General features: G+C 44.6%; 1 protein-coding gene across 27 annotated transcripts in view; it reads left to right on the top strand.

The window, feature by feature from the left end:
• The first annotated feature begins 5,291 nt into the window (after positions 1-5,291).
• Positions 5,292-25,177, top strand: part of Ralgps1 (Ral GEF with PH domain and SH3 binding motif 1) — a 262,738-nt gene continuing 242,852 nt past the window's right edge. For 10 of the 27 annotated variants that reach the window (XR_015439737.1, XR_015439736.1, XM_087182747.1 and 7 more), the window contains exon 1: positions 5,294-5,523. The gene's annotated coding sequence lies outside the window, so the exon portion shown is untranslated. Of the gene's footprint in view, positions 5,524-5,985; positions 6,031-9,405; positions 12,130-25,177 lie in introns of those variants that run through there. The other 17 variants (XM_021262025.2, XM_087182746.1, XM_087182738.1 and 14 more) reach the window with 8 other exon arrangements.

Genomic DNA, 25,177 nt, shown 5'->3' with positions numbered 1-25,177 from the left:
GCTTTTGTTTGCGAACTTTTGTTTAAAAACAGAAGCATTTTGTGAACTGAGGTATTACTGTAATCTGCAATAGTAGTGTCCCATGTGAAGGTTCACCAAAGGACATCACTACAGAAGAGGTTCTGCAGTAGGGTCCCTACAGTTGAGGGTCCTAATAATGGTACCCTGGACAAGAGGACATGTTTTTAGTCAATCTTTCTTTTTCCCTAACTATCCTCACACTGGCCCAAAGAATTCAGGCAAAAATGGTGAAGGTATCAGAAATGGAGACTGTATGTGGGATCAACTATATGGACTTCCTTCACCAAGATCAAACTGGCTAGAGCCACTGCTGAGGGCCTAAATTGCCAGTATGGCACTAGTCTCCAGGGAGAACTTCTTGAATTTCTTTCATCATGAAAGAAACAGTGGTCTGCCCTTACTAGCAAGGAATATTCTCATAAATATGGTTTTGTCCTACTTCTCTGCAATGCTTATGACAGAACTACTATCAGTGTACTTTTAGAGTACCTTATTCACAGTCACCCACACAATATTGCTTTTGCCCTAGGGATTGATTTCATAGCAGCCACAATAAGAACAAAAAACAAGTGAGCAAGAGATTCATTGCCTATGGAATTTAGTGATCTTACTGTGTACCCCATTCCCAGAAATAGCTGTCCTGATACAATGGTGGGAGGGCTAGCTAAAGACTTTTTAAAAAAAAATTTAACACCAAAGATTGTTTTTTTGGTTTTGTTTTTTGTTTTTTGTTTTTGGTACTGGGGATTGAACTCGGGTCCCTGTGCTTGTGCAACAGGCGGCAAAACCACTGAGCTAAATCCCTGGCCCCAACACCAAAGATTGATGTAGGTGGGTTATGGTTGTTATCTAAGATGTCTTCCCAAAAAGCTCATTGTATTGAAAGTTTAGTTGTCAACAATGGGCTTTTGAGAAGTGATTAGATCATAAGGTCTCTAACTTCATCAAGTGGATTAACCCATTGGTGAGATTATAATTTGATGGCATTATTGGGAAGTGAAAGAAACAGAAGATGAAGCCTAGTTGAAGGGAAGGATAATGGGGGTGTGGCGTTGGGATTATATCTGGTCTGTGGCTCCTTCCTCTCTAGCTCTGCTGGATTTTCCACTCTCTTTTTGCTTCCTGCCACCATGATGGGAGCAGGTTTTCTCTGCCATGTCCTTCCTCTATGTTGTTTCTGCCTTGGAGCCAGCTTATCATGGACTGAAACTTCTGAAACCATGAGCCAAAATAAATCTTTGCTCTTTTAAATTGTGTTTCTCAGGTACTTAGTCATAGTGATAAAAACTAACACAGTGGTTAACTTTATAATTAATTCTTCAGATTACAGACTATTCAGCTTGACTATGACTGTATAAGAAGGGTAATTATTATTGCTCAGAAATATTTGCCTAGACTTTTGCTCAGATATGGTTATAATGAGAGATGGGATGTTTTTCTTTTCTTTTTGGAGGGAGGATGAGTGTCTTTGTTTCCATCAAATAGCGGCATCTTGTTGGTGCAGATATAAAGTTGTTTTGGTGTGGATATTCAGATACGTGTGGAAGGGTGGGTGCAGAGAGGCCAAAGGGGTGGACTGTGTCAGTTGTTAAACTACTGACTCTTTATGAAAAAACCCACTTCCTACACCTGTTGTGTGATGGCTGGCAGTACTCAAAACTTAAAATTTCCTTTGTCAGCCTTTTGTTAGGATTTGCCAATAATGGCTATGAGAGAGAGGCAGGAAGAGTGGACAAGGACTCCAGTCCTGTTTGCTTCCTATTTCTCCCAGTGACAGAAGCAGATGGACCTACATTCCAGCAGCAGTTGTTGTTACCTGGTTCCCATTTCTTTTAATATTCCCAGAACCACAGTCATCATCTCCCTTCAGCACCAGCTGAGCAGTGCCTCCTTCTCAGAAGTCAAAGTCCCACTTCATTAGCTGCTTTTCTGAATTTCTAGGTTCTGACAGTCTAGGCCAGTGGTGGCAAACCTATAGCATGTGTGCTGCAGTGGGCTGTTTGTATCATTGAAAGCTCTAAAAGGTTCACCATCACTGATCTAGGCTCTTTCCTTTGTGCCTTCAGCCCCAGGAACTGAAGCTGTTTTGTTCAGTTATTACACATTTCTACAGGTAATAAAGTCTTTATACTATATACAAAACAATGTAATAGTATTTGAAGATAAGCACTGAGTAATTAAAGATGTATAGGGGCTGAGGGTGTAACTCAGAAGTAGAGCATGTGCTGAGCATGTGTTGAGCCCCAGGGTTCAATCTCTAGGATGGCTCAAGTGCTGAAACACACATACACACATACATAATGTATACTGTAAACCTTAAAGCAACCATTACAATTTTTTTTTCACTTAATGCCACATCATTTTTACACTTGCCCATATTAATGGAATTTGGAAGTTTGGGGACTACATTTCCCAGCATTCCTTGCTGTAAAGATTACTAGTTGGATTCTATGGATGCAAAAAGTACAGTTGTTTCTGATTATCTTAAATAATTATGTCCTATAAAGTCTCTGTGAAGCAGAGTAATTCAGCAAATACCAAACTATTGTTCCTAGAGGAAAGATTAGTTTAGGATTATGTTCCTATGAGCCTCTGGTCACATTTTTTGTCAACCAATCAATATACCAAACTTATTTTATGTGTCTTTTTCTTTAGAAACACCTTAATATATATTGTTGATTTAATAACATTGAACTCAGACAACAGCATTAAATGTGTACCCAAATGAAGCTTTATCTAACACATCATGTGTATTTTCTTTCTTGTACTTGGGAGCACCAAGATAGCATTTCAGTATTATGCCTGAAGACCATTTTTAAAAAGTCACCATGGGCTGGGGATTTAGCTCAGTGGCAGCACTACACCTGTCTTGGAAGCACAAAGTCCTGAGTTCGATCCCTGGTACAAAAAAAAAAAGTCACCAAAGGGGAAATTCACCAAAGAGGAAACTCACCAAAGGGGAAAAATGAAGCACAAAAATGCAACCTCCCCCAAAGAAAAAAACAAAAACAGCACCAAATGAGAAAGGGCACCTGTTTATAGTGTGAGAGCTGAAACAAGAAGGCAGAGAATCATTTTTTTTAATCTCAGCTGGGAACTTGTAATTGAGCTGACTTCAAATTTTCATCATTCTGTGCATGCCCATCAATGACCATGGAAGTGCTGCAAGTATTCGAGTTTACAAATACATTTCTGAGTAGGCTAATTCACAAATATGGAATCAGAATCCATGAAGAACAAGGGTCAGTGGTATGTCAAGTTCATTATGTCCATTTCTAACATCTGCTTATTCTTTATCAGAGTAGAGGAAGATGGTAGAGAACTTCCACTTCACTTGGAATTGGCTACTGTTTTTGCTAGGCTTTTAAGAGTTGCCCTAATTACTGGGGTCCTTACTAGAGCGTTAAATCCCAGGTTTTGAGAAAGTGTCTCCAAGTCAATAACTTCTTGCTTATCCAGTCTTACATTCCAGCTTCCTTGATCAAGCACCCTGAAAATCCAATCCCAAGCATATTCTCTTGGCTTCTGCCAGTACTTACTGGCTAACTCTTGCCACTTAGGCATACATTTTCCCCCATGACCACCCCAGTGTATCACTAGCCAGTTTATTCTGGACTTTAACCCAATTTACCATCCATTCAGCAGTGGAGACAGCACAGGATGGGGTGGGAATCTGTTGCTCATGGGGAGGGGCTTCTGTAGCACCTTCCAGCACAGTGACAACTCCAGTTGTAGCATCTTTTGCAAACACTATGCTAACTTGTGCCTGCCAGAAGTCACACAAATGTTTGCTATAGGTAATGTTTCTTTAGCTCCTGTTAAGTGTTAGGCCCTCTTCCACATATCATCTCATTTCATCCTGTCAACAGCCTGTCTGAAGAGAGTGCTATTTTCATTGCATTCGTTTTTCAACAAAACGCATGTTTTGTTGAATGTGCCTTTCTGAGGCACAGAGAGGTTAAGTGAATTGCTCATGAGCACGCAGGTTGGTGCTGGCAGAACCAGGGCTTGGACTAAGGCAATCTATCTCTTCAGCTTTTGTACTCAGCTCCTACCCTGTACATTTCCGAATCCAGAGGCTCTGAGCAGAACCATTGTGCTGTGCAGTCTTTTATGCTAAGTAAAATAGTTAAGAATATTTTCATTTACTTTGCAGTACTGGGGATTGAACTCAGTGTCTCACGATGCTAGACCCTGAACCACTGAGGCACATCTCCAGCCCTTTTTGAATTTTATTTTGAGGCAGGGTCTTGTAGCCTCGAATTTGTGATCTTTCTACCTCAGCCTGTGACAACAGAATATTCTTTGGTGATTACTGTTTTCTTAATACAAAACAACAGGCATTTCCCTCAAAGTTCACTCTCCTTCAAATCTTACAAATGATTAAATTTCTACTAACTCAATTTTTCTTTTCTCATTCTATAAACTTTGGGAATCATAATAACCAAATCTTTCCATACTCTGATGTGAGTGCACGATGAATTTGAAAACTGTCATAACGCTGTTCTATTTGTCTACGTTTCCAAGAAGCATTCAGAGTGGGACATACATCCTGCCTCCTTTCTATGGGAGGGAGGCAGACCAGAGTTTTGCTGGTTTCAGACTTCAAGTCTTCACAGATGTGGCTTCCACAGTCCTTGTAACTTATTATCGCTGTGATTTTAAGCAAATCACTTCATCTCTGTGCTCACTTCACTGTGCCTGGCACAGGGTAATGGATCCAGGTGCAAGGAGACAGGACCCGAACTCATTCCCCAGACTTGCCCTGGAGTGGTCTTGGGCAAAAAGGATCCTTCACTTGGTTGGGCCTAACTGTGCCCAGCAATAAAATAAACAGTTGGGCCCGAGGATCCTGAGGAGTCTTCCTGTTCTGACGTTCTGTGCCTTGTACCTACCTCCGAATGGTAGAGAACGGGCAGTAAGGTGATGTCTCACTCACAAAACCATTTTTTGTTGAAATGGTAAATTCTAGGTAGAGATTTAAGAGGGAAATTGGATGAGGCCTGGAAGGACTGTGGGGAGTAAGAGGCACAGCTATTTCTAGGCAAGGGATGGGCGTAGCTGGGCGCTGAGCTCGGTGGGCAGGCAGCGGAGCATCCCCGCAGGTCGACCAGGCGTCCGCCGATGAGAACGAAGGCCGAGGCCGGCTAAGAACCGAGCTGCAGCGGCTGCGCACTGGTGCGACCAGCTGGCCGATTTGCGTGTCTCCGCCCCTGAGACGAGCTGGTTGGCGAAGGTCGGCCTGGTGCCGCCCGCCGATTGGCTGTGCCGCACGCCGCTCAAGTCTGGGAGCGGACGGTTCCTACTGCGGCTGGGCACCGGCTCGGCTCCGCGTCGGCCCGAGGTCTAGCTGCGCCCGGCCTGACACCGGCCCGGCTCCGCTCGGCCCCAGCCTCCGAGCGAAGGGGCCGCTGCCGCTGGGCTACTCCCAGGGCCATGAGGAGGCGGCGGCAGCCACCGGGGCCCGCTTCAAGGTGACCGGCCGGGACTGCGGCGGTGGCGGTGAGAGGACCGGCCAGCCAGTCAGCCAGCCGGCGGGGCGGGGCGGGGCGGGGCCCTGAGGGCCGGGCTGGAGGGAGCTGCAGGTGCGGGGGGCGGGACCCGAGGCCCGCTGGGGCCCGGAGGGAGGGGCCTCGGTGCGGGAGGCGGGGCCGGGGACCAGGGTTTTGTTGACGAGTTGCGGGCGCGGGGCCCTGAGGTGCCCGGGTCCCGGGGGCCGTGGAGAGCGGAGGGTGGGGGTGGTGGCAGGGAAAGGGCGCGGGTTGGAGCGGGGTTGGAGGAGGCAGTTGGGCAGGGCCGAGGGGCCGCAGGTGCGGGGGGCGGGGCCAGGAGCTACCGCAGGTTTGACAGTGGGAGGGGGCTGCGAGGTGAGGTCAAAGCGGACAGCGGGCCAGGACCCTGGGAAACCACAGGTGCAAGGGGCGGGGCAGGGAGACCTACAGGGCCGGGGGCGGGGCCCGAGTGTTTGCAGGTCCGGAAGCTGGGCCACAGGGGAATCGCGGGTGGAGGGTGAGTAGTTCCCCAAAAGGGGAGCCTCTCTCTCCGTTGACCAGGGGCTTCAGGTGGGAGCAGGAGCTTTGGGCTCCGCGGATTCTGGAGGCCTTCAGGGTTGCCACCAGAGGGGCAGTGCAGGCCTGCCAGTGTGCCTCGCAGAGTCGGACTTGGATCTCAGCTCCCCTGGTTACTAGGCCGGCAGCTTCCCGTGCCCTAAGTGGGGCGTATTTCTTTTTCACCCCTCAGGGGCCTTCGTGCTTTCGAAGGGGCATGCCTAGATTGGGTGGTGGTTGGCTTTCGTTGGATAATCGGCTCTTGGAAAACGTGTGTATTTGAAGAGTTGTTAGTGTGAAGCTTGGGAGTGTCCTGGATTGTTGTCTCTTGGTACCAGATGCTATTTGCAAGTCTGCACAGGGCTAGTCTCAAAAAGACTGAAATGGCAGCCTGGTGAGGGGGAAGAGCAGGAAGGAGAATTCAGAAGCTTTTGACTCTATATTACCTGGGAGCCGTTTGCCTTTTTGAGATTTGTTTCCTCCTTTGCAAAATGAGCATCCTGCTACCTGCATGTGTGCCTCTCAGGGGCCCTGTGAGGATAGAATGAACAGTACTTACTGAGAAAATCGTTGGTTAAAGTTATGTCTTTCTACTGTTGTGACGATGGGCAGGTTGGATTTGGGACCCTAAAGGAGTCTAAAGGACAGGGGATTACTTATCAAGAACTGAGGTCTGGCCACTTTCTTGATAGAGTTTAGGGTGAAGTTTGTGGTGGGCTGTCCCCAACAGACCAGTGATGGCTTGGATCCATGGTTGCTTCTCCCTCCCAGGTCTCCGAGGGAAGCCACAGCAACACAGGGAGCAGTGGGAGATAGAAAGTAGAGGAACATTTTATTGTTTGCTGACCTTTAGACCTCAATCTGACTTGTACCTGAGGCTTGCACTGGATCCCTGTGGAATTCTGCCTCCCCTATCCAAGCATGAACCCTCCATTTTGCCACATTCCATGAGGAAGATCCCCCCAAAAGAAGGATGTGCCAGACCTTTGTTAGGCTCCTGTGGGGCCAGAGAGAAGAGAGCGAGATGACAGCTCCCCTTAAATTTCAGAAAAGTGTTCTATATACATATGTGACCTTTCCATGCTCGGCGTCTCTTCTCCCTAGCAGTTGTCCTATCTGACCTGTAATGCCACTTTTCTGTGTTGTGTGGACAGAAGGTGGCAGAGGCTTTTCTGCTGGCCAGCACTGTTTTTCACTGTAGAAGCTACGGGACTTTTGGGGGCCGAACATCATGCTGCTGGCCTCCTGCGCTACACTGGTGTGGTGGTGGTGTCCCAGTGGCATTGTGGGGATGACATCTCAGGACTAGTCCTTATGGAGCCAGTGCTTGGATAGTAGGCTCCAAAGGGTCTAGAAGCAGCATGTTCATGAGTTGTCCCACTCTGTTCTGGCAGAAACCAAGTAAGTGGCTCTTTGAGACCATTGTTCTTAGGGTGACCATTATGCCTTGTAGGTTAAAAGGGAGCCCAACACTTGGTGGTAGTCAAGAACTAACATACTGGCTGGTGCGATGATTGGCTTTCCCCCATCCCAGTTCCTTACCTTCTCAGAGTTTTGATTTCCATATTTGTAAACTAAGGATAACCATGGCTGCCTTGTGAGGCTGTTGTGAAGAGTAAGTGAGATAAGATATCTGAAAGCACATGATCTACTTGGCAGTCACTGTTAGGGTTCTTTTAGGTTCCTGCCCCTGCCTGTCCAGAGTAGCATGTACTGTGTAAGCAGGGCAGGACTGGGAACCCTGAGGCCTGGGCATCTTATGTGACTTTGGACAAGTCTCTTCTCTCCAGACCTTAGTTTCTTAGCTAAGCAAGAAGAGTTTTAGATTATGTGATCCTTAGGCATCCTAACTCTGGCTTCTGATTAGTATGCTGTTATATTTTCCTCAAAAATAGGGTGTGGAAACTAATGACCTGTGGTTTAGTTCCTCTTTTAAAAATACCTGTTTAAATTGGACATGGTGGTGCATGCCTATAATCCCAGCACTCAGGAAGCTGAGGGAGTTGGATTGCAGCAAATTTGAGGCCAGCCTGTACTACATAGTGAGTTCAAAGCCAGGCTGAACTACATAGTGAGACCCTATCTCAAAAACCAAACCAAAGCAAAAAAACTTTTTTAGCACTTGCCTGGCACATAGAGGTGCTCATTAATGAAGGGTTTTCACTGGGAAGGTATGCTGCTTATATCTATATTGTATCTATTCCTCAACATGTATTTTATTTATTGCACCAAAATATTTTCACATTAGTCGAGTTAGTGAACCTTAACGTGAAAGACAGAAATTGTTTTACAGTACTGTACTCTTTCACCACACATTAAGTTCATCCAGTTTTTGTTCAGAAACAGACATAAATTTCCATGGTTTCAATCATGCATGTAAGCATTTGGAAAAGGCTCCTTTAAATAGTGTTTTTTTATTTTATTTTTTAAAAAGTAAGATCACACATGGATTTTTTTCTTTAGGCAAGTAGGGGAATCAGTTGTCAAGTGTCTTTCTTGTTCATAATCTTTTCCCCTAGAGGCAACTGTTATTACTAGTTTTTTGTTTATTATATATCCTTTCTCTTACATAAACAGTAGCATTCTTGGGATCTTGCGCTTGCGAGGCAGGCAGCGGAACCACTGAGCTAAATCCCTGGCCCAACAGTAGCATTCTATATATATTCTTTGCTCCTACACTTATTCGCCTAATCTGTTTTGAAAATTGTCCCAACAGTGTAAAGTTGGTACACACAGTTCCTCCTTAAAAAATGTTTCTGACTGACAGGGAAGCACACTTTGTATCTCTGCCCCCCCTCCCCCATGCTGTTTACTCTGTGCTGGTTAGCAGTCATTGTTCAGAAGACTAACAACAGACATCCTCCTTTCTTTTCTTCTGAGAGAAATGGCTTTGGTCCCAGTGAGCAGTAGGTTAAAGGCCAGTCCATGTGTCTGGATGTGAGGCGGAGACTGAAAGAGAAAGGAAAAGGATTTGTTCAGTGGTAATTGAAAACTGAATTTCCATTCAGCCTGTGATTCAGAGCCCAGATCTGTCATTTACTGGCTGTGTAACTTGGGGTGATTTATCTAATCTTTCTGTATCTCAGTTTCCTTATCTGTAAAATGGATGATAATGGGATCTGCATTTGTGGTTTCTGTCCAGAGGAGATGAGCTCATAGATGCAAAGAACATGCTGCAATGGCAGGTGGTGTAGGTGCTTGGGAAGGGTGCGCTGCTCTGGTACTACTAACCTACAGCAGTCTCTGTTTCTTGTCAGCAGGTACCTCTTGGGTGGGAAAGGGTGAGCCATGGAGAATGTCTCATTTCTGCCTTTGAGACGCTCACATGCTGTGTGTGGACAGACACACGAGGTACTGGTTACAGAGCAGTGTAGTGGGCCTGGTGATGAGAGGTGAGCGGTGTGTGAGGTCACAGAGGCACAGAACAATTACTTCTCCCTGGGTGATTTGAGCATGGCTTCTCAGCTCGAGTTCCCGTCCTTTGTAAAGCCTACTCAGTTTTTCCAGGGACAAGTGATTCCCCCTCCTACTTGACCTCCTTTGACTGTCGTGTGCACACTTTGTGTTAGTGCACGCATGCCTTTATGTGTGTGTCTCTCTGCACAAGGGAAATCTCCCCTGTTTTTGCTGCTGGGTCTCCAGGGCTCTGCACAAGGTGGCCTTCTGGCAGGCAGTGTGACAGCAGATGGACTTCTGCCCAGACGAGTCATGCTACCAAACACTGCACACTCTTATGAAATTGTAAGTAGGGCTCTGGTGAAACCTGTCTCTGAACTCTATTCCTTCACTTCCCAAATATTTGAGTGTTGACTCTTAGTAGGAATGTGCTAAGCCACAGATTGGCTGTAGGCTTTTGGTGTGACTGGCAACACTTGTCCTGCAGGGTCTTTGGAATGGAAGAGGAAAGAAATATTCCCTCTAGATGCTTCAGGTCAGGATGGAGATGGAGAGAAAGGACAAGTGTAAAGATAAGCAGAAGCTGTGCATGCTTGCTGAGGTGCCCCCACACCCGCTTTGGGCTGGGACAGTGAGGAACAGGCCCTGGGAGCCGAGTAGGTGGTCTGTACGTTGTGGCCATGGATAGAGGAGAGTTGGTTGGGTTGGCTTCTGTGGGGCTGTTGCTCACAGAATGTGCTCCCTTGACTGTCATTGTGTGAGCCCCTTGATCACAGAGAAGGAGCTCCACTTCAGGTGGGCATTCATTCAGCAGCACTGCTGGACTCCTGCATGGGCTACACTGTGTACTGGATGCTGGGCACATGGAGTGAAGGCACTCCGTTCCTGCCCTTGGGAGGAGTCACACCCACATGGGAGGTGACCAAAGTGGCTGGCTGTAAGAGACAACCTCAGATAAAGTGGCCAAGCAGATTGAGGCCCTGGAGCAGGCAGCTCTGGTTTCAAATTCTAATCTGTCACACATGTGTCTGATAATGGGTTTCCCTGCTTTGTAAAATGGGGTAGTTCTATTACTTAAATCAGGACTGTTGAAGAGTCAGTGACATAATGCAGTGGGATGTTACAGTGGTGCCTGACAGGAAGCTTCTGCTTAGAGTGCTTATTTTTGCCCCAGCTCTTCTCAGAAGAGGGGTCACCTTAGCATCACTGCGAGTACCTTCTCTCTGCCTGTGCACTGTACCAATAGATTCCACAGCTTATGGAGGAGAGCAGAGACTGTGGAGACCCAGAGCAGCAAATTGTTTCCCTGTTTTCTGCTGAGCTTTTGAATCTATTGTCTTCTTGGTGGGAGATTTATCTCTTGAGTGTCAGAGAGGTGGCTGGGCAGTGCTTAAAGAACATACTGCACCACTCGAGAGCTATGTGTCCTGGAGCATGATTCTTACAAGGTTTCAAGGTGATGTGGAGCAGCTCTCAGCAGGGTTCTTGCACATTGTGAGCACCCATAAATGTGAGCTAGGATAATGTTTTCCTCTCTCCCAGGGCTACAAAGATTTTAGGATGCTTTTTTTGCGAGAGGGGATTGATTTATTACCTGTGGAAGTTATGTAAGTTATTGCAGAAGAAATGTGTTAAAACTCAGATGAGCTTGGTGGTAGGGGTTGTTGGTGAGCCAGCAGAACTCATCCTGGGTTACACCAGGACAGTAGGTACAGGAGGAGAAGATGGAGTCACCTGGGAGCCAGACCTCTATCCCAGGTCTATCCAAGAACCAGGGTTGGGCTTCCCAAGTTCTTCCTACTTGTCTTGCAATTCTATGAAAAGAATGGGTTTAATGCAACATAATACTTTCTCTGTTTAGAACTTAAATATTTTTATTATAGGTTTTATTTTTAGATTAAGACAATCATGAGTAATCAAAAGAAAATTTAAATGTTTGGCTTTGACATTCATGAGTTCCTTTGAAAATCATGTTTGAGAAGAAAGGAAGAATAAATTAAGTCCACGTTTATTGGATACAATAAGTCTTACCCACTCTTATATAAGTCTTCTGTGTAACTGGGGCAAGGAAAAATCTGTGCTTTCAGTACATTTCTGAATAATTAAATATTTATGGAAACAAGTTAATAAATTCAAGGGAATTTGCTTTGTCTCTTTGTGCAATAAAATTTGTTATGTGGAATTAGTGACTTTCATTGTTTTAAGATATTTTTTACTTTGTGTCTCCTCTATAGCTGTCTTTTTATTCCCTAGGCTCCATATCTCCAACTCTTTTAGCCCACTAGGATTTATAGATTTTCCCCTACTAGACCCCCACATACTTGCTGTGGTATTTAGTGATATAATGTGACCACCAGTGATGTCCTTGTGGCACCCCACCTCATATGTCTTTGTAGGTAAGAGTGCTGGCTTAGAGCTAGCACAGGGTGGTCAGAATGATCTGAGTATGTCACTCTGAAAACCCCTCAGTTGCTTCAGATTTCTCTTAGAAAAGAGACAAATTATTAGCATGGCCCGTGAGGTAGAAGGACATGTTCTTTAACATGAGTAGCTGTTGGTAGGTCTTTGTCTTCTGCTGCAGTGTACTTCTGCTCCAGTGGATCGTGGACTGTGGTTCGTTTTCTCACCAAGAGGTCCTTGTTCCTGGTGTGGCATCTGGCATTTAGTAAGTGCCCAATGCATGTTTGTTGAAAGAAAAGATAAAATAAATGGTGGGTTCCTGATGACTGATTTCCATAAATAAAATGAGAATTTTATTGAATTGGCTGTCCCCTCCATTGCACAGTATCTCAACGCTTTATAATACTCAAAAAGTGTCTTGATGCCTGGTATTTCCACCAGCCTCATAGTGATTCAGCAGGGTTGGTGGGCAGGTTTGATGTAAATATGAGAAAACGGAAGCTCAGAGAGGTTGATTGTCCCAGATGTGGCTCTGGGAGAGCTGAGGACCCTACTGCCTCCACGTGTGCCTTTGTCCCAGTCCAGGCTGCCTCAGGGTGTAGTTTCAGACACACACACACACACACACACACACACACACACACGCACACACACACAGTGTAGGAGTCACAGGTGAGGGAATAAAACAGGGATGCATTGGAAAATGGTGCTTATGAAAGTTTCTTTTGGTTTTAATTAATTTTTATTAGTACATATTTGTCATATATAAAAGGAGTTTACACCTGTATGTAACACATCTTGGTTCCCCTTTTTTACTCCATTTCCCTCCCCTCCTCATTTGCATACAAGCTTTGTTTCCATTTTTTCTTCCATTCTCTTTTTTCTTTTTCCCTTCCTTTCTTCCCTTCTCCCCCTCTCTTGGTCCCTCTCCTGTTTGAACATGTTCTTCCTACTTTCCAATATCTATCCTCCATTCTGCTCCTTATTTACCCTTTGAGTTTATCATACAAGAGAAACAATGTGATACTTAGACTTCTATGTCCAATTCGCTTCACTTAGGATTATAGTGTCAAGGTGGATTCATTTTCCTATAAATGACTCGTTTATCTGTCTTTACGGCTGAATAGTACTCCATTATATATAAATAGCACATTTTCTTTATCCATTCATCTTCTTTTGGTTTTAGGTATTTTAATTTCCTGATTTTTTATTTGAGGAGTTGAGTTTAATTAGGAGTGATTGATTTTAGGTCCTGTTTATACCAGGGACCATTGAATCCTGATCTTTCCTGTAAACAGTTAAAGAATAGAACTTATTGATATATGTGTTGTTAGGTTGATAACCAGGGCTAGGATTTGTATTCTTGTTGGGAAGCTTTTAAATAAGTTTAGAAGTTATTTGCTGATTGATATATAGCATTATTTTGCTGATTACAAAGGATGCTGAGTGTTTCAGTTATTTCTGTAATTTATGGCTGGGCACCTTTGCATTGTGTACTCTGTGGCCTTTGTGCACATCAGATATAGATGGTGTCAGTCTTTCTGAAGGGTAGAGATCAGTAGTCCATGCTTCCTCCCCAGATAAGGCTGGAGACTTTGCCTGATTCCCCACCTGGCAAAGCCCATGGACTTGAGAACATCAGTTTGCATATAGCAGTTTCTCAATGGCTGCCTGTAGGTCACATACCATTGCTAATAAACCATGTCCATGGTTTATCTCAGTTGAAAACTTCTGCTTCAGGGTTGCTTGTTGGCTCCATAGTGTGGCTACATGAGAATAGTGACTAGGCTCTGACTTAGTACAAGCTCCACCACCTAGTTCAGTGAAGGTGGCTAGCTAAGCAAAGACAGTGTGTCTGTGATCTCATCATCTTAGGGGCCTTTTTAGGCCAGAGAGAGTCTGGAAATCTAGTTTTGGCAACATAGCCAGTAGTACTCATAAACAGAAAGTGGAAACCTGGTATTATAGAGAGATCACTGGACATGGACCCAGCATGCCCAAGGTATCAATTTGCTCTGAGACACCTGCTTTCTAAGTAAACAAGAATATCCCTGGTGTGTGCATTGTTTCTTCAGTAGGCAGCCCCAGATTTAAGATCTGAGATTGCATTATAGGGGCTGAGTCAAGGTTGAGGGGTTCTGGAGGATATCAAAGGACTGTACCAGCAACTGAATGTGGGCTTATTCCCTGTTTTTCCCTCTCCTGGCAGATCTGTTCGCCTGCTCATCCATCTATTTGTCCACCCACTCACCTGTCCAACAACCCATGCAGTTCTTGTTCAGGGCCCATTGCTAAGCTGAATATGGGACCACAGTGGTGGAAAACGACAAGCCCAGTCCTTGCTGTTTTTAGCTTACAGTCTAACAAAATTAAATTAAATAAGTACAAAACCAATAACAAGCACATAAGAAATTAATTATAGCACTTCTGATGGTACAAACAAGAAGTCCAGGTGTCAAGAGATCATAAATGGCTTTACCTGCTAGGAGTGCCAGAGGCAGCTTCCCAAAGGAAGGGGCCTTGAGCTGCCACCTGGAGGATGAGCTGCAGTCAGCCAGGTGCAGAGGGAACAGCTGCACCTGCCATGGTCTCCATCAGAGAAAGGGCACAGTGAATACAAGAAGTACCACAACATCAGCGTGGCGTAGGCACAGAGAGCAGGGGTGATTAATGTTCACATTCCAGGCATGGCTTTGCTTTCTTGAATTGTGCTAGAAATCCCTGACATATTAAGCCCTAGCTGCTGACTCTTTTCTTTCAAGACTCCCCAAGGGCTACCCAAAGCATCTGTTGCTGAGGTATTACCTGTCATGGCTTCCAAGATAGCAGTTGGCCTTATTTCTGTTGCCTTGAAATTGGCTGCCTCCTTTGCTTCTTGAGGGGATGGAAGAACACTTTGGTCTCATTAGCGGTTTTTAATCATTATGTAAAAACTCACTGAGCATGTAACTGGCCTCGACATTACAGTTCCTGTCCTCAGGAGACTCACAGACTTTACAGATAGAGAAAATAGATGAGGAGGATGCAGTGTCAGGGGTGGTGTAGTTGTGGAAGTGGGAGCCCATGGGACTACATCAGACTCTGGATCTTAAAGAGCTTTAGCTTTCCAGTTGCAGGGGCACAGGCAGGGGCAGCACTGTGCAGCAGCCCAGAAGCCACAGTGAGCCTGGTGTGTCAGCTGTAGGGCAGTGTGTGCTGCTGGAGTGTGAGAAGGCAAGAGGAGGAGCTGGTGGCGGTGCTTTGGGTCAGTTGCGGGCATTGCCCAGGAGTTTGGACATTGTCCTGTTGTCAATGGAGAATTGTGTAAGAGTCCAAGAGGAGAGGGCCGGGGATTTAGCTCAGTGGTTCCACCTCCTGTCCTGCAAGTGCAAGGACCCAAGTTCAATCCTCGGTACCAAAAAAAAAAAAGTCCAAGAGAAGAGAAGCACCATTGCTTCACTTCTAATCCTGGTGGCAGCATAGAGTATGATGGAGGCTGGAGATTGGGAGGTGAGTGGAGGCTTCCAGGGTCCTGGTGTGAGATGAGGTAAACCTGGCCGCAGGGTGGGAGGGCATTGTTCCAAGGAAACAAGGTAGTGGCCTCTCATGAAAATGTGGTAGATGTGAGGGAGGGTGGCATCAGGGTCTCTTGCTTTGGTGACATGAGGTGGAGTTGGTCACCTAGAAGTGGAACATGAAAAGGGTATTGAGTGAGGAAGAGGAAGAGAGAGATAGTGAATTCAGTGTTGGCCATTTTGGTGTGGGGTACCTTGGGACAGCTCAGTGGAGCTGGCCTCATTGTCCGATGCTCAGAGAAAGATCTCGGCTGGAATGGTGACTCACCTACAGCATCAGCATCCTTTGGGGCCCTGGGAAGGAGGTTGGCCATCTGCCTGTTTGAGAACCCTCACAGATGGTTCAGATGCCCCCTGGGTTGGGGCAGAGATGGGCCTTCCTTGAGTAGATGGCCCCTGAGGTCAAGGTCATGTTGTAGGAGAGGACGACTTATGTGGCGAACAAAGGATGCCTCCTGTAGTGCTGGGGAGTGAGTGTCAGCCTGAGAGACACAGTGGGACACAGTGGAAGGGCCAAGGGAGCAGTAAGAGGAGGGGTGGCCAGCTAGATAGGCAGACCCATGGCAGGTCCCAGTCTCTACCTCCTTCCCTGTGGCCTATGCCCCATCCTGCAGCTGTGCCTTCTTGTTCCACCATCATTGGAGCCAGTGTCATGTATGTCATTAGGGTCTCACTCACCCGGTCAGTCAATCAGCTCCTGTCTTTCCAGGCACAGAAGACTGAGGGAGGCCCTGCTGCAGCCGAACACTCAGCAAACCATAATAGCGCACCCGCACTTTCTGTTGTGGCCCCTTCATGGTGAAATCTCTGCCTCCCCCAGCCTGTCCAACATTCTGGGGTTCAGGATGGATCTGCAGCCTCAGTGGGAGGAATACATGTGCAAGTTCTAGAAAAGGCGACTGGTCAGAACTGTCAGAGGAAGACCTGGGAAGACGGACTAATGTGGCCTGGGAGCCCTGTGACTTGGGGGTGCAGCCTTGGGCCTCTCTGGACCCTGAACATGGGTAACAGATAGAAGCCTGCTACGGAAACTCAGGGCTAGAGTACAGGAGATCTACCCAGATGGCTGGTAGGAACTGGAATTTGAGCGTGTGTGTGTGTGAGTGTGTGTGTGTGTGTGTGTGGTTCTGTCCCCCTGCTTGGCTTAGTGCCTGACTGAGATTAGCTCACAGAAGCTGATGAAGGGTCTAATCTGAGAGACCCAGAGGGAAAATCTATTAATGTCTTTTTCTTCTTTATTTTTAAATTAGAGTATGTTAGTAATACAGAATGGCAAAGTTCATTTTTGGAAATTGGTACATATATTTATGTAACAATGATACTTTGATTATTTTCAATCCTAGTACCCTCTTGTCCCTTTCCTCTCCCCTTCCCCACTTCCTTCCCCTGTCCATCAGTGTGTGTCTAGTATTAACCTCTAGATCAGAGACCCTGGAGTGTAGGCCAAGACACTGGCCCTAGTGCTGAAACCCACAGCTGAGGAGTAGTGATAGGATCAGGGACAACTTCAGGGAAGTAGCTGTTCTGAGTATGAGAGCCCCACCCTGGTATGAAGCCTTTTGCCCCTTGGGAAAGGAAAGGAAAAAGTAGGACTCTTGATTGAGCTGAGAAACCCATGTGCTGGGTTAGAGAAGGGAACAGCTAGGTAGGAAGTGGGGGCAGGGTGATGGGAGCAACTTGCCAGTGTAGGGTGTAAAGTGCCCATCAATTCTTTGTGGGACAGGATATGAAGAATAGTTTGGAATAGAAACAGGTCTGAGCTGAGTTCAAAGCCTGACTTAGCTCAGATATCACAACCAGTGAGGGTACTCTCGCTAGCCATGAGTTCTTGGATATGTTACCTAACCTATGTGGCCCTGCTTTTCACTTTAAATGGATGTGATAACAGTACCCACTGTAGGAAATTATTGTCAGGGTTCAGAGTTATATTCAGTGGGAAGGTGCTTAGCAAAGTGTCAGAGTGGTGGTGATGACAACAACAATGATGCTGTCGTGTGCAGACTGCTGCCAGTCTCCACAGGGCTAAGCCCCACCTGTACAACAAAGCTGTGAACTAAGGAGCTTCAACACTGTCATGTTTAGCTCTGTCACTGTCAATGTGTGGGAGGGAGCACCAGACCTACTGACAAAGGGACTGGAGCATGGGCTACACAGGTGTAGCAGGGGAGTCTCAGAAAACATGAGGTGACAGCAAACGACAAAACACAAGGCTAGGACCCTGGGTTGGAGGGGTCTCATGGGCTGTGAAAAAGAGACACAAGAGATTCTACATTCACACCTGGGGCAGTGGAGACAAAGTAGCTTGTTAGCCATTGTCCTCACCTGACAATAGATAGATAATATCATCTCTCCCACCTCTCTGAGTGAAAGTGGGCTTAGGGATTATTTACCTAACATTTCTTGTCTTTTAACTTCAAAGTATCATTTTTATAACTATGCTTGTTAGAGAGTATCCTCTTACTGAATGTGTTTTGAATGAATAGGATGAAATTAATCAATTAACCAGTTCTTGACCCTTTCCAGATAAGTTTAAATACAACAATAGTGACAATATTTTTTCTTTTTTTTTTTGGTACTGGGGACCGAACTCGGGTCCTTGCACTTGCGAGTCAGGCAGCGGAACCACTGAGCTAAATCCCCAGCCCCCATGCTAATATTTTATATTCAAATATTGGTAAAGATTTAATACGATTCCAATGAAATATTTTACAGGACTTACAAAATGGGGATGTTCATTAGGAAAAGTAAGTTAGTAAAAAGATTATTTTTTTAAAGCAATGAAATTGCCTTCACTTTTCCAGATTCATACTCATTTCAACAAATGTTTGAGTTGCTTGCTATGTGTAGAAACAGTGCTAGACCCTTTGTTGCAGAAATATAAAATGGTTGTATCTTTTGTGTTCTATTTTCTTATTTAACTTTTACCCCTCTCCTTTGAGAGACCTGTTCTTTAGGTTGGGCTGTGAGTGACAGAAAACTCAAAAATAATAAAGGTATAAATAAGGTAGGAATTTTTTCCTCAGGTATGAGAAGTCCAGGGATGATCAGCTCAGTGCAGGTAGGGAGCCTGCATGGTCAGAGACCCAGGTTCCTTCTGAGGTCACTTCATGGCCTTATGGCTGCTGGAACTCTGGCTTTCCATCTTTATTCCAGGCCTTGAAGGCTATTTTCCCAAGATCCCACATGGCATTTCTTATACCATATTGGACTGATTGGGTTTTGTGGTCAGGTCTCCCAGGAAGGGAGACTGGGAAATGCAATCTATATTCAGGGAAGGCATATGTGCACTTAAAACCCCAAATGCTGTTACTAAAGAAGACAGGGAGGATGGCTATCAGGGACCAGCCTACTGTTACTAGCCTAGTTTAATAGATGTGGAACCTCAGAGTAGTTAAGATTAGCCTAGCATTACATGGATTAGAAGTAGCTGAGCCTTCAAAGCTTATTACAAGCAATAATTTATTAGTCCTATATGTTACTTGGATGAAAGCAGGACAGGCAATAAATGGAACAGAAGTGACTTAGTTGCTAACTTTTTTTTTAAAGTTTTTTGAGACAAAGCCTTGCTATCCAGCTCAGACTGTCCTTGAACTCACTATGTTGTCCAGGCTGGCCTTGAACTCATGGCAATCCTCCTGCCTCAGCCTCCTGAGTGCTGGGAATACAGGCATGTGCCATCACACCTGGCATTAGCTGCTAACTTTTATAGAGGATTGATTCAGGAGACATCAGGCATTACTGCACAAGGTTGGGAAGAATTATTCCATATGGTTTCAGAGCAATTGATTCAGTGCTGAAAATAATTGAGAAGTTTAGCCCCATACTGCAGTGGATCCCAAATGGGTTTGAGTTGAAAGAAAAGTGTAAGCCAGGTATGGTGGCACATACTTGTAATCCTAGCACTCAGGAGGCTGAGGCAGGAGGATTGAGAGTTTTAGGCCACCCTGAGCTATGTACTGAGACCGAGTCTCAAAAAACCAAACCAACAAAAAAGAATAGGAAGATGTATGCTGTTCTCTACCCTGGGATCTCAGCGGGGTTTCCAGCCCTGGGCCATGGTCTGGTATCAGTTGATAGCCTAATATGAACTGGGCTACACAGCAGGAGGTGAGTGGCAGGCCAGCTAGTGAAGCTCCATCGTATTTACAGCCACTCCCTATCACTAGCATTACTCCTTCAGCTCTGCCTCCTGTCGGTCAGCAGCAGCATTAGATTCTCAGAGGTGCACAAATCCTACTGTGAACTGCACCTGTGAGGGATCTAGCTCTGTGAGGAGATGGCCCAGAGCACGTGTCTTCTCTTACACCCTGAAATGAGGTGGCTTTCTAAAGGTAGAACAGAGTTTTTTGAGTTACAAGAGTCACTCCAGAGATTTCTTTTTAGAAAAACAGTCACTATTGGCAGCACATTTCAGTGATACAGAATGGGTCACAAAGTTTGCTTATTCAGGTGACATATTCAACCTGCTCAACAAAACTCAATCTCTCACTTCAGGGGAGAATGACAGAAGCATTCAAGTTGACCGATAAAGTGGCTGCATTCAAAGCCAAACTGGAATGATGAGGGCAATGAGTGGAAGTTGGGATTTTTGACATGTTTCAAACATTAGCAGAGGTTGTGAAAGAGACTAAGCCAAGACCTTCTTTCTCTGAGCTGGTGCATGATCACCTATCTCAGATTTCAAAAGTGTTTGAACATTATTTTCCAACCACAAAAGACCTCAAAACTGGGAAGGAATGGATCTGTGGCCCATTTTTTGCATAATCTAGGGGAATGGACTTTGTCTGTGCTGGAAGAGGACCAGCTGCTTCAGATCACAAATGATGGTGGCCTTAAAAGTATGTTTGAGTCAATTTCAAATCTCCATATGTTCTGGATTAACATCAAGGCAGGATACCCTGAGTGCCATGAAAGCACTGAAAAGCCCCCTTCCACTTCCAACATCTTATCTTTGTGAAGCAGGGTTTTCTTTTTTCTTTTTTTTTTTTTTGGTACCGGGGATTGAACTTGGGACCTTGTGCTTTCGAGGCAGGCACCGGAACCACTGAGCTAAATCCCCAGCCAGCGAAGCAGGGTTTTTTGCAGTGGCAGCAAGTGAAATGTGATTGTGGGGTAGACTGGACATAAACAACACCCTTCAGGAGCCATTGTGTCCTGTCACCCCCAGATGGGACTGTCTAGTTGCAGGCGAACAAGCTCATGGTTCCCACTGATTTTGTTTTATGGTGAGTTGTATAATTATTTATTTATATATTACAATGTAATAATAATAGAAATAAAATGCATAGTAAATGCAATGTGCTTGAATCCCTGAAACCATACCTCCTGTCTGGTCCATGAAAAAATTGTCTTTCCTAAAACTGGTCCTTCGTGCCAAAAAGTTTTGGGTTACAGGACTCAGGGTGGGATCATCTGGAGGGAAAACTCACCCTGTCTCCCTTACCTATTTTTGTATGTATAAAACTCCCCACCAGACCCAAAACTCTGTCATCAGGAAAGCATGTGTATCACTTCCCTCTCCCCCACATCCTGCAAGGGTGATACTGTGGGCCCAGATGGATGCTGTGCTTTGAGTCACATCCACAGAGCATGGAGCCTGGGGAAGTTGCTGCTCTATAGCAGGTAGACCTGCTCTTCATCCCTGAGGGAGACAGAATTGCCTCCCTCAAGGTTGCTCGCTGCAGACACCACCCTGAGGAGTGTCCTGAGCCAAGGGTGGTCAGGACCCAGCCTTTTGGTGTGGCCTGTGTCGGAGAGCCAGAGACCCAGGCAGGGCTGAGTCTCCCAACAGGAGGTTGACAGGAGTAGATGAAGTCATGCACACGGCACACTTGCCACAGCACACGGTGCACAGGGAGCAGTTGATCAGCGTTACCTCTGGAGTTGTGAAGAGGCAGGCACACCATCAGATGGCGTGGTTGTCATCACAGTTTTTCAGTGTTGAGACTCATGCAAGGTCCTGGGGTTGACGGGTGCTGGGAAGCTGAAAGAGAGAAGGATAACTCTTGGTTGCTTTGCCTTCTTACACACACCTCACACGCAGAACACCCCTCAGACATGGGCTCTGCTAGCTCTTGCTAAATTATTTATAATTCAGTCTCTTCTGTGTATAATCAAATTATGTCTATTTCTTGAGCTTCATGTTTGTGATTGACTTAGTTTGAAATATAGTGCTGTGAGTCTTCAGAAACAGGGTATTACTCATTTATATGTGACTTTAGCAGAATCCTTGCTTACTGGTTCCAAACTAATGAAACTTTGAATCTATATGATATATAAAATTATCATAAAAATATAGACCTAAAGGACATTTCAAGATTAGCTCAGCCTTTTAGTTTTACAGAAGAGGAAACTGAGAAAAGAGAAACTACGAAGTTTGCTCCCGAGTGGTCATGTTGGTGACTGGCTAACATGGTGCTGGATCGTGGCCCCCAGAACCTTGTGCTCATTAGGGGAAATACAGAGGGGACTAAAGGCAATCCACTGGACTGTTTTGGGACACATATTAGGCCAGGTCACATCTGTCCTCATTCAAGAATGAACATAGAGAAAAGCTAATGTCAGAGAGATGCACCAAAAAGATCCAGCCTAGAAAGGGAGGGAAACAGGGCCTGCAGAAATAGAGGAAGAGCTTGCTTTTGCAGGAACATTTGCCTCCGTAAAACTGAAGTGGTTTTCAAACATTATCTCTTTGTCCTTTCAAGAAGTTACAGATGCTATGAAAGATGGAACAGCAGACTGAGAGGGGAAAAGAGCTTGTTGACTCAAAGAACCTTAGACAGGAAATCATGTAATGCCAGCACTGACAGTGACAGTAATGTGAAAAGTTATGGAGGATGAGGAGGGCAGATTGGCTGGTCTTAGCGGGTACAGGAGAGCAGCACAGCAGATGCCAGGGGAGGGGGATGGGCAAGGGTGGCCAGAGTGGGGCCCCTGGAGCTCCTAAAATGAAAACCAGGACAGATGGGATAAAAGGAATTACCAGTTTTCCTGGACCAGGGAAAGACTCAAATTTGCAGATTTAAAGGGCTCCTCATGAACCAGGCAAATTAGCAAAAATTAAGTAATATGTAGCGTGTCAAGTGATACCATTAGCACGCAGTCAGAAGAAGCCTTTTAAGAAAGAAAAAGAAGCTGGGGTCAGATCTATAGTATAGGTGCAACAGGGCAGTAGAGCAATGGTCACTGAGTTTTGAGGGAAAAGGGTTGTGACTGAAGAATTTATACCTGGCCAAGTTTTAGTTCACATTTGATGATAACAAATTTATTTCATTTATGAAGGACACACCTTGTATGTAGCTTTTACTACATCTACTCTCCCTTCCTGGAGGAAAAGCACTAGACAGAATGCTCCAGCAGCTGAGATGAACCAAATTAAGAGACTCATGGGTGGCCAGGTCAGAGTATGAAAGGATTGGTGATGAGAGCAGACTCACTCCAGTATAAAATTAGTTCTAAATAGTTATGATTAAGACCATCAAAAGAATGTAAAGGAAATAATTATGAAAAGAGATATCATTAAATTTTAATTAGTAAACACAGGAACAAAATTCCAACTCAAACCAGAGTTCCTGTGCATGAACCTGCTCTGCACTGAAAAGAACTATTCAAATGCCAGGACTGAAGATGTGAAAGCTGTTTTCGGGCCCTCCAGTGTGTTTGCACATGTGTCTTCTAGTAGGGTCTGCAGTCTGCCTAGCGCTACTTTTATGGCAGTTCCTTGGGGAACCGTCCTTTCCAACTGCCCTGGAGAGGTTTGCTTGGCACCTTCATCTGCAGAGTTGTACATTACTGGTGGAAATGTAAAATGGTGCATTTCATACCAATGTAAAATGGTAGCAATTCTGCAAAAATCTAGTTACCATATGACCTAGATAGTCTACTCCTAGATAGTATACCCAAGAAATGTGTGTCTGTACACAGATCTATATATGTATCTTTATAGCACATTATCCAGTACTCAGAATTGAATATCAATTAATTGATGAATGGATAAAATGTCTAATACATGTCCCTAGAGCTCCTAAGAGTTCCATGTAATAGAGGAGTTTTCAGTCAAAAATTTTTAGGTATTGATGTGTGCTATAACATGGATGAACTTGAAACATTCTAAGTGAAAGAAATCAGACACAAAAGTCCACATCTGTATGAGTTAAAACTTAATGTCATCTTTTGTAGGGAGTTGGTACATGTGTATAACACAATTTAATTCTTTTTTCACCCCTTCTCTCCTCTCTCCTTCCTCCCTCCATCTCTTGATCCCCTTCCATTTGAAAAATATCTATCTCTTTACTTCCTTTTATCTTTTATTTTGATCTTTGTTTATATTTTGGGCTTCTCATATAAGAGAAACAGTGTGATATTTAAACTTGTATATCTGATTTTTTTTTTATCCTTTATGTCAGAGTAGCACTCCATTGTGTATAAATACCACATTTTCTTAATCCATTCATCTGTTGATGGATATATGGGCCACTTCCAAGATTTAGCTATTATGAATTGTGCTGCTATAAATATGAGTGTGCATGTATACTTGTGGTATGATTTCTTTAATTCTTTTTTTTTTGGTACCGGGGATCGAACTCGGGTCCTTGTACTTGCGCAGCAGGCAGTGAAACCACTGAGCTAAATCCCTGGCCTGATTTCTTTAATTCTTTTGGGAAGATACCTAGAAGGGGAATAGCTGGGTCAAATGGAATTTCTAGTTTTAGTTTTTTGAAGAATCTTCACACTGATTTCCATAGTGGGTGTACTAGTTTACATTCCCGTCAACAATGTAGAAGAGTTTCTTTTTACCCATAGCCTTGCCACCATTTGTTATTATTTGGTATCTTGATGATAGGCATTCTTTCTGGAGTAAATTGGAATCTCAGTGTTGTTTTTAGTTTGCATTTCCTTAATGGCCAGAGATGTTGGGCGTCTGGGAAGTGTCTGTTCATTTCAGTTGCCCATTTTTTAATTAGATCTTTCATTTTGGGGGAGGGTCTAATTTCCTTGAGTTCTTTATATATTCTAGGTACTAATTCTTTATCCAGGGAATAGCTGGCAGATTTTTTTCCCCATTCTGTAGATTATCTCTTTAATCTTTTGGCTGTTTCCTTTCCTGTTCAAAAGTTTTAAAATTTGATATGATCTCATTTGTTGATTCTTTTTTTTTGGTACTGGGGTTTGAACTCAGGTCCTTGTGCTTGCGCAGCAGGTGGCAAAACCACTGAGCTAAATCCCCAGCCCTTCATTTGTTGATTCTTGGTACTATTTCTTGTGAAATTGGAGTTCTGTTCAGAAAGTCCTTGCCTATGCCTATGACTTCAATAGTTTTACCTATTTTATCTTCTAGGAAATTAAGTGTTTCTATTTTAATACTTAGATCTTTGATCCATTTTAATTTTAGTTTAGTACATGATGAGAGATATGGGTCTAGATTCAATCTTCTGCATGGATAGCCACTTTTCCAGCACTATTTGTGTGTTTTTGGCTCCTTCATCAAAAGTAAAATAGCTGAATATGCCTGGAGCTATTTCTGTGTCCTCTATTCTATTCCATTGACTCACATGTCTGTTTTTGTGTCAGTGCCATACTGTTTTTATCATTATAGCTTTATAGTATAACTTGAAATCTGAGGTTGTTATGCCTCCTGCTTTGGTTTTGTTGCCCAGGATTGCCTTTGCTATTCTGAGTCTCTTCTGGTTCCATGTGAATTTTAGGATTGTTTTCTGTAGTTCAGTGAGGAATGCTATTGGTATTTTGTTTGGGATTGTG

This window comes from Heterocephalus glaber, unplaced genomic scaffold, assembly GCF_053883595.1.
Source record: "Heterocephalus glaber isolate CG9 unplaced genomic scaffold, H.glaber_assembly_v1.0 deba00001479, whole genome shotgun sequence".
NCBI classification, from domain to species: domain Eukaryota; kingdom Metazoa; phylum Chordata; class Mammalia; order Rodentia; family Bathyergidae; genus Heterocephalus; species Heterocephalus glaber.
The sequence above is the reverse complement of the archived record's forward strand: the minus strand, read 5'-3'. Positions and strand labels throughout refer to the sequence as shown.